Source organism: Chanos chanos, chromosome 8, assembly GCF_902362185.1.
Source record: "Chanos chanos chromosome 8, fChaCha1.1, whole genome shotgun sequence".
Classification (NCBI taxonomy): Eukaryota; Metazoa; Chordata; class Actinopteri; order Gonorynchiformes; family Chanidae; genus Chanos; species Chanos chanos.
Window position 1 is genome coordinate 47041255 of NC_044502.1, and position 12500 is coordinate 47053754.

A 12500-nucleotide genomic window follows, 5' to 3' on the forward strand; every position below is an offset into this window, starting at 1 on the left:
ATGTACAGATGTACACTGGCAGTTGCTGCTGTTCGTACTGTTTTTGTATCATGTTACTGAGAAACACTATTGTTTACTCCTGGTGCCAGTCTGAAAACATCATCACTAAATTCTCAAAGACAGTGACCTGCAACAATCCTTCAAACACAGATGGATTTTACCAAAACTTACACTCACACACACACACACACACACACACACACACACACACACACACACACACACACACAGAGTTGAGGGGACAGAGAGATCATACCAATAACCAACACCATACCACTGTTATGGTCTGTAACAGTGTATGAATGAGTATAATCTGTAACTATGTGTAAATGAATATAATCTGTAACTGTGTGTAAGTGAGTACAGTCTGTAACAGTGTGTGTAAATGAGTATAATCTGTAACTGTGTATAATTGAGCATAATCTGTAACAGTGTATGAATGAGTATAATCTGTAACTGTGTGTGTAAATGAGTATAATCTGTAACAGTGTGTAAATGAGTATAATCTGTAACAATGTATGTAAAAGTATAATCTGTAACAGTGTGTGAATGAGTATAATCTGTAACAGCGTGTGTGAATGTGTATAATCTGTAACTGTGTGTGTACATGAGTATAATCTGTAACAGTGTGTGTGAATGAGTATAATCTGTAACAGTGTGTGTGAATGAATATAATCTGTAACACTGTGTGTAAATGAATATAATATGTAACAGTGTGTGTGAATGAGTATAATCTGTAACAGTGTGTGTAAATGAGTATAATCTGTAACAGTGTGTGTAAATGAGTATAATCTGTAACAGTGTGTAAATGAGTATAATCTGTAACTGTGTGTAAATGAGTATAATCTGTAACAGTGTGTGTGAATGAGTATAATCTGTAACAGTGTGTGTAAATGAGTATAATCTGAAACAGTGTGTGTGAATGAGTATAATCTGTAACAGTGTGTGTAAATGAGTATAATCTGAAACAGTGTGTGTACATGAGTATAATCTGTAACAGTGTGTAAATGAGTATAATCTGTAACTGTGTGTGTACATGAGTATAATCTGTAACAGTGTGTGTAAATGAGTATAATCTGTAACTGTGTGTAAATGAGTATAATCTGTAACTGTGTGTGTAAATGAGTATAATCTGTAACTGTGTGTAAATGAGTATAATCTGTAACTGTGTGTAAATGAGTATAATCTGTAACAGTGTGTGTGAATGAGTATAATCTGTAACAGTGTGTGTAAATGAGTATAATCTGAAACAGTGTGTGTAAATGAATATACTATGTAACAGTGTGTGTGAATGAGTATAATCTGTAACTGTGTGTAAATGAGTATAATCTGTAACTGTGTGTAAATGAGTATAATCTGTAACAGTGTGTGTGAATGAGTATAATCTGTAACAGTGTGTGTAAATGAGTATAATCTGAAACAGTGTGTGTAAATGAATATACTATGTAACAGTGTGTGTAACTGAGTATAATCTGTAACAGTGTGTGTAAATGAGTATAATCTGTAACACTCCATCTCCAAGATATGAAAACATAACATAAATACTGAACAATTACAGTCATACAGTCTCCTCTCTGCTTTCTCACATTACCCAGTGTTCACATCTCCACTGAGACAGATTTACAGGACAGATCACAAAATGACACACGTCCTACATTTCCTCAGTGCGCTATTTCCACTGAAAAACCCCTACGAAGGAAACTAAACCTAAATCCTAAGAAGGAAACTCAGGCGAGTGCACACATCTGCCATAGGAGACGTGGCCATAATTCACTCTATATGACGGCCTAAGACGCGGCCTGTTCTCCAGTCTCAGAGTAACCACTCTGTCCTCCATAAATCCACTCACACTCCAACAGATGCTAAGCCGTGCAAGCGCACCAAAACACCCGAACACGCGCCCGGCCCTCACGATGAGTCTTGTAAAAACTTTGCTGTCCCCAAAAAGCAGGTGGTCCCCACAAGACTCTAAGACAGAAAAAACTAATCTCTCTCTCTCTCTCTCTCTCCCTGTCTCAGAGCTGGAAAAATCAAGTCATTGTTGACCTCCAGCCTTAACTGGATGATAAAAGTACAAGAGCGATGGCTCCAGCGAAAAGGACACATTACAAGCCAGTGTGAACTGAGGGAGCAGAGCAGTGTCCGGGCAGACACACACATCACACTGAGTGTTGAAAAACAGATGGGAAGTCACTCACTCACATACATACACACACTGACAGGAGAGGTTTAGTCAAGGCACCTGGCGGATGAAGGAAAGGCATCCAAAGGCTTTGTCTGCTTTTCCATTCCCTAGTCCTGAAGCTATCTGAGCACAGAGCCAGGCTCAACAGGTGACTTCAGTCCACTTACAGGTTTCCATTCACGTTCGCCTGTGTATCACTCACACATTTACAAACACACTCACCTGTACATCACCTACACATTTACAAACACACTCACCTGTATTTAACCTATACATTTACAAACACACTCACCTGTATATCACTCACATATTTACACACACACTCGACTGTATATCAACTATACATTTACAAACACACTCACCTGTATATCACCTATACATTTACAAACACACTCAACTGTATATCACCTATACATTTACAAACACACTCACCTGTATATCACCTATACATTTACAAACACACTCACCTGTATATCACCTATACATTTACAAACACACTCACCTGTATATCACCTATACATTTACAAACACACTCACCTGTATATAACCTATACATTTACAAACACACTCAACTGTATATCACTCACACATTTACAAACACACTCACCTGTATATCACCTATACATTTACAAACACACTCAACTGTATATCACCTATACATTTACAAACACACTCAACTGTATATCACCTATACATTTACAAACACACTCACCTGTATGTCACCTATACATTTACAAACACACTCGACTGTATATAACCTATACATTTACAAACACACTCAACTGTATATAACCTATACATTTACAAACACACTCAACTGTATATCACCTATACATTTACAAACACACTCACCTGTATATCACCTATACATTTACAAACACACTCGACTGTATATCACCTGCACATCAATTACACATTTATATTCTCCTGCACATTACCTACACACTCTGTCATGCATCACCTGCAGATGACCTACATAATATTAAACATACGCAGGAAAACATTACTGACATAATCTAACACTTGCACAGTATATCACTGACATAATAGCATCCCTACACCAACCCATCACCTGTATGATGCAGAATCTACACATCTATATGTCAACTATACAACACTACATCTGTACTCTGTTGATACAGCACAACACCTATGCACCTATAGCTTCTTACACAGTAATACACCTTTAGATTCATGTACCTGTGCACCTACACGCCTGTATACTAGCTATATCATATAGTGTTATATGTCAGGATGGCCGAGCGGTCTAAGGCGCTGCGTTCAGGTCGCAGTCTCCCCTGGAGGCGTGGGTTCGAATCCCACTTCTGACAACAAACATTTTGGGGCAGCCTTGGCCTAATGGTTAGAGAGGCGGGCTTGAGACCGGAGGGTTGCCGGTTCCGGGAAGGAAAAATGTGGCCGGGGGGAGTGGGTGAAAAGCGCTTTCCCCTCCCTCAACATTCATGGCTGAGGTGCCCTTGCACAAGGCACTTAACCCCAAAACTGTCCCCCGAGCGCTACGGTTGTGTGGCTGCCCACCGCTCTGGGTGTGTGTTGTGTGCTTTGGATGGGTGGAAATGCAGAGGTCGAATTTCTCTGTTTGTGGGATTAATAAAGGAAATAAACTTAAACTTATTATTCCAATGCATCTACACATCAGTTACAAAACCTAAATTTTACAAATCACCTAACATTACCTATAATAGCCACTGTTGTACTTATATACTGTATGGTAAAAAAAATAAGGGGGCTTATCAGTGATGTAAAGGCCAAGGAACCAGAGGCAGTGATGTGCAAGTTCACACGTCACAAGAGCTTGCTCAAAGTTCGGTTCACACAGATAAAAAATGAACAAGTTCACGTTCATAGTTCACAATTTTGAATTTTGAACAAGTTCACTGTCCCGGTTCGTTTCTTCCATTTTTTTTGTTTTTAAATGAGCTGCTCTGAGTTTATCGCTTTCAGTAGAACCTCCTCCTACTCATCCATCCCCAGCCCCCAAATCACAGCCACTGCCCACCGGTTGTGTGTACTTATACATTCATAAGTTATGTATTTTACTAGTGGAAGAGCAAAAGCAAATAAAGTAAAAAGTTCAAAACACAAAGTAAATGCCTTTGTTTTCCCATGTGCATGCATATGTACATCGATGCATCGATGTACTCAGTACTCACTGCTTACCTACCAAAAAAAAAATGCATAATGCCCTTCAAACAAAAGCAACAACTAATTACACATATCCTGCCCACCTTGCAGGAACTTTAAACTTTGATGACACTGTGGCTGACATTCGGAGTTGTTTTTTTCAGACTCGGCAGGCACAATTTGCATAAAAACGTGAGATTTTTTCCGTCAGCATCTGTACTGACTAGTTTATAAAACTTCTTCAAATAATCATATGAACTCGCTTCAGCAGTACTGCTAGCTGTGTTGTCTGAAACGGTTAAGCTAGCCAGTGTTGTTTACAGTGCACCATGTGCTGATGCACTGTGTTTTACGGCACCCAAGGATTCCGAATCTTGCATGAACCTGAAGGGTGTTCAAGTTCACCTTCATTAGTTGCAAACCGACACATTCATGTTCACCGAAAAAAATGAGCATGTTCAATGAACACGCTCTTTTAGCGCGTTCACGCACAACATTAATCAGAGGTCTGGAGGACAGAAAGCTGAACACGGCGCTTCTGAAATGACGCTCCCTCCCACAAGTCGCTTTCTCCAGACGCACGACAGATAGTTGGAGATAAATGAACTCACGTGAACATGCTTAAAACAAAGCAGGGCCACAGCTCACTCACTGTAAGAGATGTTATCAGAGGCATACTACTGCAGGTCCGTGAAGCCTGCAGTGGAGGACCTGAGATTGAACAGTTGTGATTTTAACATAATTTCTCCTAAAACGAGTCCGTGACTGACCGCACTCCATTCTGAGAGCGGTCTGTGCTAATAATTCCCACCTGCCAGCCTTTGAGTTGACCACGGACGGGACTATGATAGGCATCCCACACAGCGGTGGAAGAGACAGGAAGAGACCAATTCAGAGCCAATGCTTATTCTTCTCTCAGCCGCGCTTTCGCGGGCCAAAGACTGATCAAAAACATCCTCCGCATTGTTGTGGCGTTCAGTTGACCCCCCACTGATCAAAATGCCGCCCACACATAAATTATAGGGGCAGAAGCCTCTGTTTTTATATGGAGCAACATCGGACGGCGACTCTCTAACTCTGGGCTCTCTGAAAGAATGCAGAGAGCTTTTAAGGGCAGTCTTTGGGGATCAAACACCGCCGTAAACACGCTACATCTGCGGATCGGTCCTCGGGAGGGTCCGGGGATTGACGGAATTCCGCTGAGAGATAAACAGAGACACATGTTTGTGAGATTCGGATTCGGAATGATGGGACGTGTGCGGCCGAACACGTGCGGTAGCTGCGGAGCCACGGCAGAGTTTTTCTCTTTCTCTCAGTCGGTGAAAAAAAGAAGAAAAAAAAAAAGTCACCTGTCAGATGAGGCAGCAGGTTTCCAAGTTTCCGAATGACGAATGGAGTGATGGGGAAAAAAGATGTGATTAAGAGTCGAGGGAAGGAGAGAGAGGTGGAGGGAAGGAGAGAGAGGTGGAGGGAAGAAGAGAGAGGTGGAGGGAAGAAGAGAGAGGTGGAGGGAAGAAGAGAGTGGTGGAGAAGGACAACAGTGGGGGGAGGGGGTGGGAGGGTGAGTGAACAAGCAGAGGGGGGGCTGACCAGGACATCTTTCTCTCTCTTTCTCTGTCTCACCTCCCCCATCCCCGGCTTGTCTGCAGCGATTAGAACGCACTAATAGGAAACTGTTTTCTTAGCAGATATTACGCACAAATGTTCAAAGCATCTGCACTGAGTTTTACTTGAAGACTTTCCAGAGTTTTTCGTGCAGCCCCTGACCAAACGTAGCACACGTAGTGCTCTATCATTTGGAAGGTAGGATGGTTTACTTAGCCCTAACCTCAGCAGTCGCTCCTGGGAATCCCTACTGCCAAGACTGCTCAGCACAGCGCTAACCTTAGTGCTCTTCATTAATGTCAGCAAACACTGCAGATTAACAAATCCAGCACCAAAATGACTGTGACTGCTCGCAAAGCTTAACAATCATTTATCTTGCTAAGTACATGTTTCGGCTAAAATGCTTGTCTGTGGTCTCCTGATTCGTCTGCCTCAGTCCAGAGGGATGTATTGTCAAAAAGGCAGAGGAGACAAGTCGATCCAGGGGACGGCCTTGACGAGGAGTCTGCAGACAGTCGCACGCCAAACTGTTCCTCTCTTTCCCAGGCAAGATTTATGAAGGCATGGCAAATCAAGCCAGCCTCAGAATAAATCTGTCGCAGCACGGAGGGGGAAGAGAACTGAGGTTTCTACACGGGGGAAAAAAACATTCAAACCTCATCCAACGGCTGGCCTGTTTGGAACAGGCCTCCAGCGCTGACATCATGCCGTCCACGGTGTATATGGATTCCAGCGAGTCTCTACTCACACAAGCCTCTCCATTACAACAGGCAGAGGAATGCTAACATCAGAAACCTGCTACCTCTGACCCAGCCAACGGCAGCTGTTTACCACATGAAAAAGGCAATGGTCACCTGGGCCCTGGGCGCCTGGTTCGATAAGCAAGGTGACATGACATGAAGTGGATTCCGATCAGGGCAGCTGGGAGAATGCTGTTGACAGGAGCGAGGAGGTGAGAGAAGTCAAGGAGATGTCCTTGGAAAGGTCTGGAAGCACAACCTGATAAGCTTTTAAAGCACGACTGCACCTACTCCAAAACGGTGGGCTTGAGCCAGTGCCGCCTACGACTGCAGTAACATCTCAAGCAGATCTTGGGAAAGCAGACATGGAACAGTTGCAGCTGTGTTCCTGGAGGACCTGAAAAATCAGCAGCTAATTTACATTGACACCACCGGCAACAGGTTCCCAAAGAGAAAAGCTCTTCACTGAAGAGTGAGGGAACAGCTCGAAGACGGCCGTCAGCTCGCTGAGTCTTGCTGGCCCTAGGGTTGGCCGTAACTGGATGTTACGGCCAACACAGTGATGTTACGTTGCTGGGGACAGAAAGCTCCTCTGCGTCGGTACAGTGATGGGCACACTGTGCTGTAAACTGTGACGTCCTATGGATGGGAGGTGTTAAGGGCATTTCCAAAAGGTTTTCTGTTTTGTCCAAAAGGGTCTGAATCCATCATATACATCTGCACCTCTTCATAATTTTCTACAAACAGAATGAATCAGTCCATATGTCTAAAAAAACATATCTGAGGTAGGGCTGGGCCATATGGCCTATAAATAATATCACAATATTTTTAGGCTATATTGCGATAAATGATATATATCTCGATGTTTTGAAATCTCCTCTAAAGCACTTCATAAATGCTCAATTTAATCTTTTGATGCATACAGTCACACCAGTATGATGATTCTAGTCGTCCCTGCAACGTATGTCTGCATTAAAACATCCCTGTTTATATTCATTAGTGGTCTCTATGGGAACAGTTTTAAACTTGCATGAGAAAAAGGGGGTAATCACAACCAGGTTAATTTAACAAAACAGTATTTATTCAACATCTTCCTTGTGATCAGCGTTGAGTTTTTAAAGTATTGTACCAGAGGCTTAAAATGATTGCATTATCGCACGCGAGAACAAGCAGGTGTAAATGTATAATTTCAGAAAACACATATTTACTGAGATGAACGACTTTTACAAATGCGGTAATTATGCGACGCTGCTTGCGATACCCAAACCACCGCCAGACGAGGGATCCAGGGCCGTTTCTTTTCAAGCGTGTGTGCTGTATGTATGTGAGTTTTTTTTCTCTTTTGTGTCTGTGAGTGGGAGAGAGCCATAGGAGAGAGTAGTGGTGGGTAGTTTGATTCATTTTAGTGAACCGATTCTTTCGAACAGTTCGAGTAACTGAACCGGGCTGTTCGGGTTCCTCACTCGTTTCTTTGCTGAAACTTTAAGTTGAATAGAAAAGGCCGAGTACAAATCTAACGTTGATAAAATAATTACTCAAACTTTGCATAATCTCACTAAAGCTATGTCTTCTTTGCGAATCTTCCCTTGATATTTAAATTTCAACATAGTACAATATATAATTTTACCATTCTGAAATATATCAAACTCTATCGATAGACATGCATAACCTAAAACACGTCAGTTTAACGTCATACAATTATGTGCGTGTCTTTAAAACTCTTTTTATTTATTTCTTTAGAACAAACAGTGCCGTCGTTTAATTGTTAAAATACTACAAAAAAAGTTTCTGATATCAAATTTTTACTCAGGTAACATAAACCAATACGTTGCATTCATTAGCGACACAAAAGTTGCTCTTTTGTCCCACAAAAGCGAGCGAGCGTGTCCTTCAGCCTCTTACTTCCTTGTTTCTGAAGATCTGCTCCCTAGGCCTTATGGGATACTGGAATGGCCTATCCGCTGAATCGACAGAATGACCCAGAACATGAGTTAAGTCTTCGGGGGTCTTCGGGTAGACTCGTCTGCTGCACTGAACTGTCAAACTCCAGCTTTCAAACTCAGGTTTTCGAACTCGAGCTGTCCGAGTTCAAACTCGAGCTTTCAAACTCAGGTTTTCGAGCTGGAGCTGTCTGCGTTCGCCCACCCCTAATCTGAAGTCTTAAACTCTTAAAGTGGGAACACACAAACAGTGGGCTAACACGTATACTGGGACCATACTTGAAGTATATAGTGACATTACTGGTCAATACTGGTTGCATCATCATAACAGTGTACTAGTAAGAGCTGGTGTGAGTTGGTTCAACAAAATATAAAAAATGATTTGAGAAACACACTCTTTGTATGAAATATTTATGGTGTTATATATATACAGTATAAATAAGTATAGTGTTATGAGTTGAAAATCCTCTCTGTCTAATGAGACAAGTGAGTAATAACAGGGTTGAACTATTCGCCAGCTCAGTGTTTTTCAGACTGGTGTGTGTGGAGAGGACGCTTCGTTAAACTGGTTTCACTGGGCGCTCTCAGCTGGCTCCTCACAAAGCCAAAGCCGTTTTCAGGTTTGTCACACCACATTTGTGCTCTTAGTCTGTCTTCCTATAAACAAACTGTAAACCATTTCCCCTGTGTTGAATTTTAAAAAAGAGAGAGAGAGAGAGAGAGAGAGAGAGAGCGAGAGAGAGAGAGAGAGAGATCTACATGACTCCTGCCCATTCACAGGAGCTTCACTGCTGATGTAGCCGCTGTTCTCCGAGGCCGTGCTCGCAGCCATGACCAAAATCCTCTCCCGGCCCGAGGGCTGTCTGAGCGTTCAGGGGTCCTTCTTTGTCACATTGCTTTTGCCAAATGGGAACAAACTCATGGTTAATGAGGCAGGGTGCACTCTTCCTCCTAAAACAGCGAATCTCCCACGCTGCCAGAGCTGAGCTTCAGTGCTCACGCTGGTGAGTGTGTGGGAGGGGGGAGGGAGAGATGAACAGAACAGGACTGAAAAGAAAAACATGAAGGAGAGATGGACAGACTGAGGAGAGAGGTAGAGGAGAGCTTGTGGTAAGCAGCCAGGGCGAGAGTGAGTCTCCGGGTCTGTGGGTTAATGAACACAAACAGATTCCTGGGACTGAAGATGCCCTGACCGTAGCCTCCTCTCCCTTACCGCAGGAGCAGTAACACAGTCAAACCTCTGTGTGTTTTCATAAGAAGACGTTTCAGCTCCTACCCTCCACCATCACTCTCTCTCCCTCTCTCCTTTCAGAGTCCTCCTGACAAATGAACTGGTAGTTGGGAAAAGTGATAATCCAAATATTCTCCTGTGTTTGGACACTGCTCCGGGCGAAAGCGGGTGAACTGCGGGGGCAGGGAGAGTCAGGCCAACGCTCTGGAAGAACAGCGCTGAATGCCGATGGAGTGAGAAAAAGAAGAAAGAGACAGAAGAAAAGTTGGCTACCCCCTCCTCCGTTCCTGTAATGGGAAAGAGAAAGCTCCTGTGTCTCTCCCTGGTGCCCTTCCTGGGGGGGCAGCATCAGGGGTTTATTTGGCTTGGAGCTACACAAACACACACTAAGGGGAGGTGTTCAAACCTATTCTGCTAAACAAGCAGTGACTGAGAACAGAGAGCCCTGGTCTGAGGACCAGAGAAATGATTTTTCAGCTCTACAGGATCACAAAGTCCTACTGTAGGGTTGTCTATTATAAGCAACCTGCCCACTTATTGTATGCGTTAGATTTGGTCACTGTTACACAGCATTGAATACACAGAGACTTTATACAGAATAAAACTCTTCCTGTGTCAGTCTTAATTCTGGTCAGAGGACAGCAGCAGAAGGAATGAAACGCAGAGTAAGTCAGTGGAGGGAAAAAAAACAAAACAATGTTGTAAGATCATGTGATGGTGTAGGTTAGGAAAACTTGCCTCTGCAAATGGCTGTACAGTCTACAGAGCACAAGTTTTCATGGGGTTTTGATAAACATCTTCCAGACACAACCATCCATTAACAATGGGGAGAAAAAAAAATTGTTTGGACACCAACGGAAAAGATTTCTCAAGATTTTACAACAGAAGTACTTAGTCAACAAGTATATTCAAAGAACTTATTCAAACAGCAACAAAAACTCATCGCTGATTTATCTTTCAGCTTAGATGGCAACAGATTTGCAAAGCGATTGTGCAGTGTAAATATGCAGAGCGTACATCTCCAGTAAGAATGGAGAGATCACAGCTACATCCTGTGGGCGGAGCCGTCCTACTGTGAGAGCAGGCAAAACACAGCTGATAAAAACCATTTGAATCAATTAAAGGGAGGAGGTCTGGGGCCATGACGTTTCTCTCATAACAGAGATGAGTAAAACTGAAAAAAACAGACAATCCCACGCATGGAGAGACCCTCTGAAGACACTGGGTGATTCGTTTAGCTTTGCTAAACTGTCAAACTATCTGTACACTGTCAAATCAGCCGTGATAAAACGCCTCAGGCGAAAGTTCCTCATCGCTCATCTCTGAACGAGAACAGAAGAATAAGTGAGGATCTGTCTGAGCGACTCTCTCTCTCCTTAACGACAGTCTGAGAGCTCATTTCACCCCGACTCCTCTGATCTGGTGCCAAAGCAAAGATTCCAAATTTCTTCTCCAAATTCACTGGATCTGTCGGCCTTGTTCGGCAGGATGTGAGCTCGGCTGACGTGAGAACGCTTGATTAGTAGCCGATCTCTGTCATTCCACTGAAAACAAATGACTCTCCCTTCACACTGCAGACAGATCTTTCCAGAAGCCGCTCACACAGTGAATCATTTTCCTAGAGAATCAGTTTCTCCCGTGTCTGTATGATCTTAGAGTTTGATAACGCTATGTCTGGAGGAGATATTGGGTTTTTAAATGAGAATTTAGACGCCTTGAGACCTGCAGTGGCATCTGCAACACTGCTCATCATACGGCAGCCCTGCCAGCAACATGAAATGTGAGTTATTTGAACCCCAGGATGGGTAGCACTTGCATTAGCATCTCTGGGCAAGAAATGCATGCTGGGAAATTGTATCTAGTATCTGTGGGGAGTATAACTGGGATCAGCAGCGTGGTATCCCTGCCTTTTAATCAAAAGGTTGTTTTTTTTTTTGTGTGTGTGTGTCACCTCCTACGTGACTCAGTCGTCTGTGTATTTTGGCCCTGGGGAAAAGACAGTCAGTTTGGAATGTTCTATTGGTGGAATCAGCTAAAGTGAGCTGGGTGCATTTTCATCTATTTATGCCCTTAAATGTTTACCTGTTGGTCTTTACCCAGTGAAATTCTATCATCTTCACTGTTTCTAAAGCAGAGCTGACTCTGTTCCACATTTGGACGATTTGTGGCCTATTTCAGAGCGCCTTGTTGTGCTTCTGTGATTTCCTGGGATTTCACAGGGTTTTAATCAGTCAAAGCTAATACTAGTCCAAGCCTGTAGACAATAACTGACTCAAACATTCAGAGCTAATGTTCCCTTTCCAGTAATCTTCTTCTTCCAAGACCAAGTCTGAGAACTTCTCCATAAACAGTCTGAGTTTCTCAACAATGCTAGGTAGAAAGTGTCTCTGTTACTCACACACACACACACACGCACATGCACACACACATGCGTGCGTGTGCACACACACACAGATAAACACACACACACATGTGCACACATGCACTGCACACACACACACACACACACACACACACACACACACACACACACACACACACCACCCTCACTCACTAATTCACTCACTGACTAACTCCCTTTATCATTCATTCATTCATTCAACTTATCAAATTTGGGGAAAGACACCTTTAACATTGACACAGGCCCTGATCTC

General features: G+C 43.0%; 1 protein-coding gene and 1 non-coding gene across 2 annotated transcripts in view; one reads left to right on the forward strand and one right to left on the reverse strand.

Moving 5' to 3' along the window:
• Positions 1 to 12500, reverse strand: part of fhod3b (formin homology 2 domain containing 3b) — a 150313-nt gene that overhangs the window by 70287 nt on the left and 67526 nt on the right. The gene's annotated exons all lie outside the window — the stretch shown is intronic.
• Positions 3434 to 3516, forward strand: trnal-cag (transfer RNA leucine (anticodon CAG)). The gene has a single exon. It is a non-coding gene; the product is annotated as a tRNA-Leu (tRNA).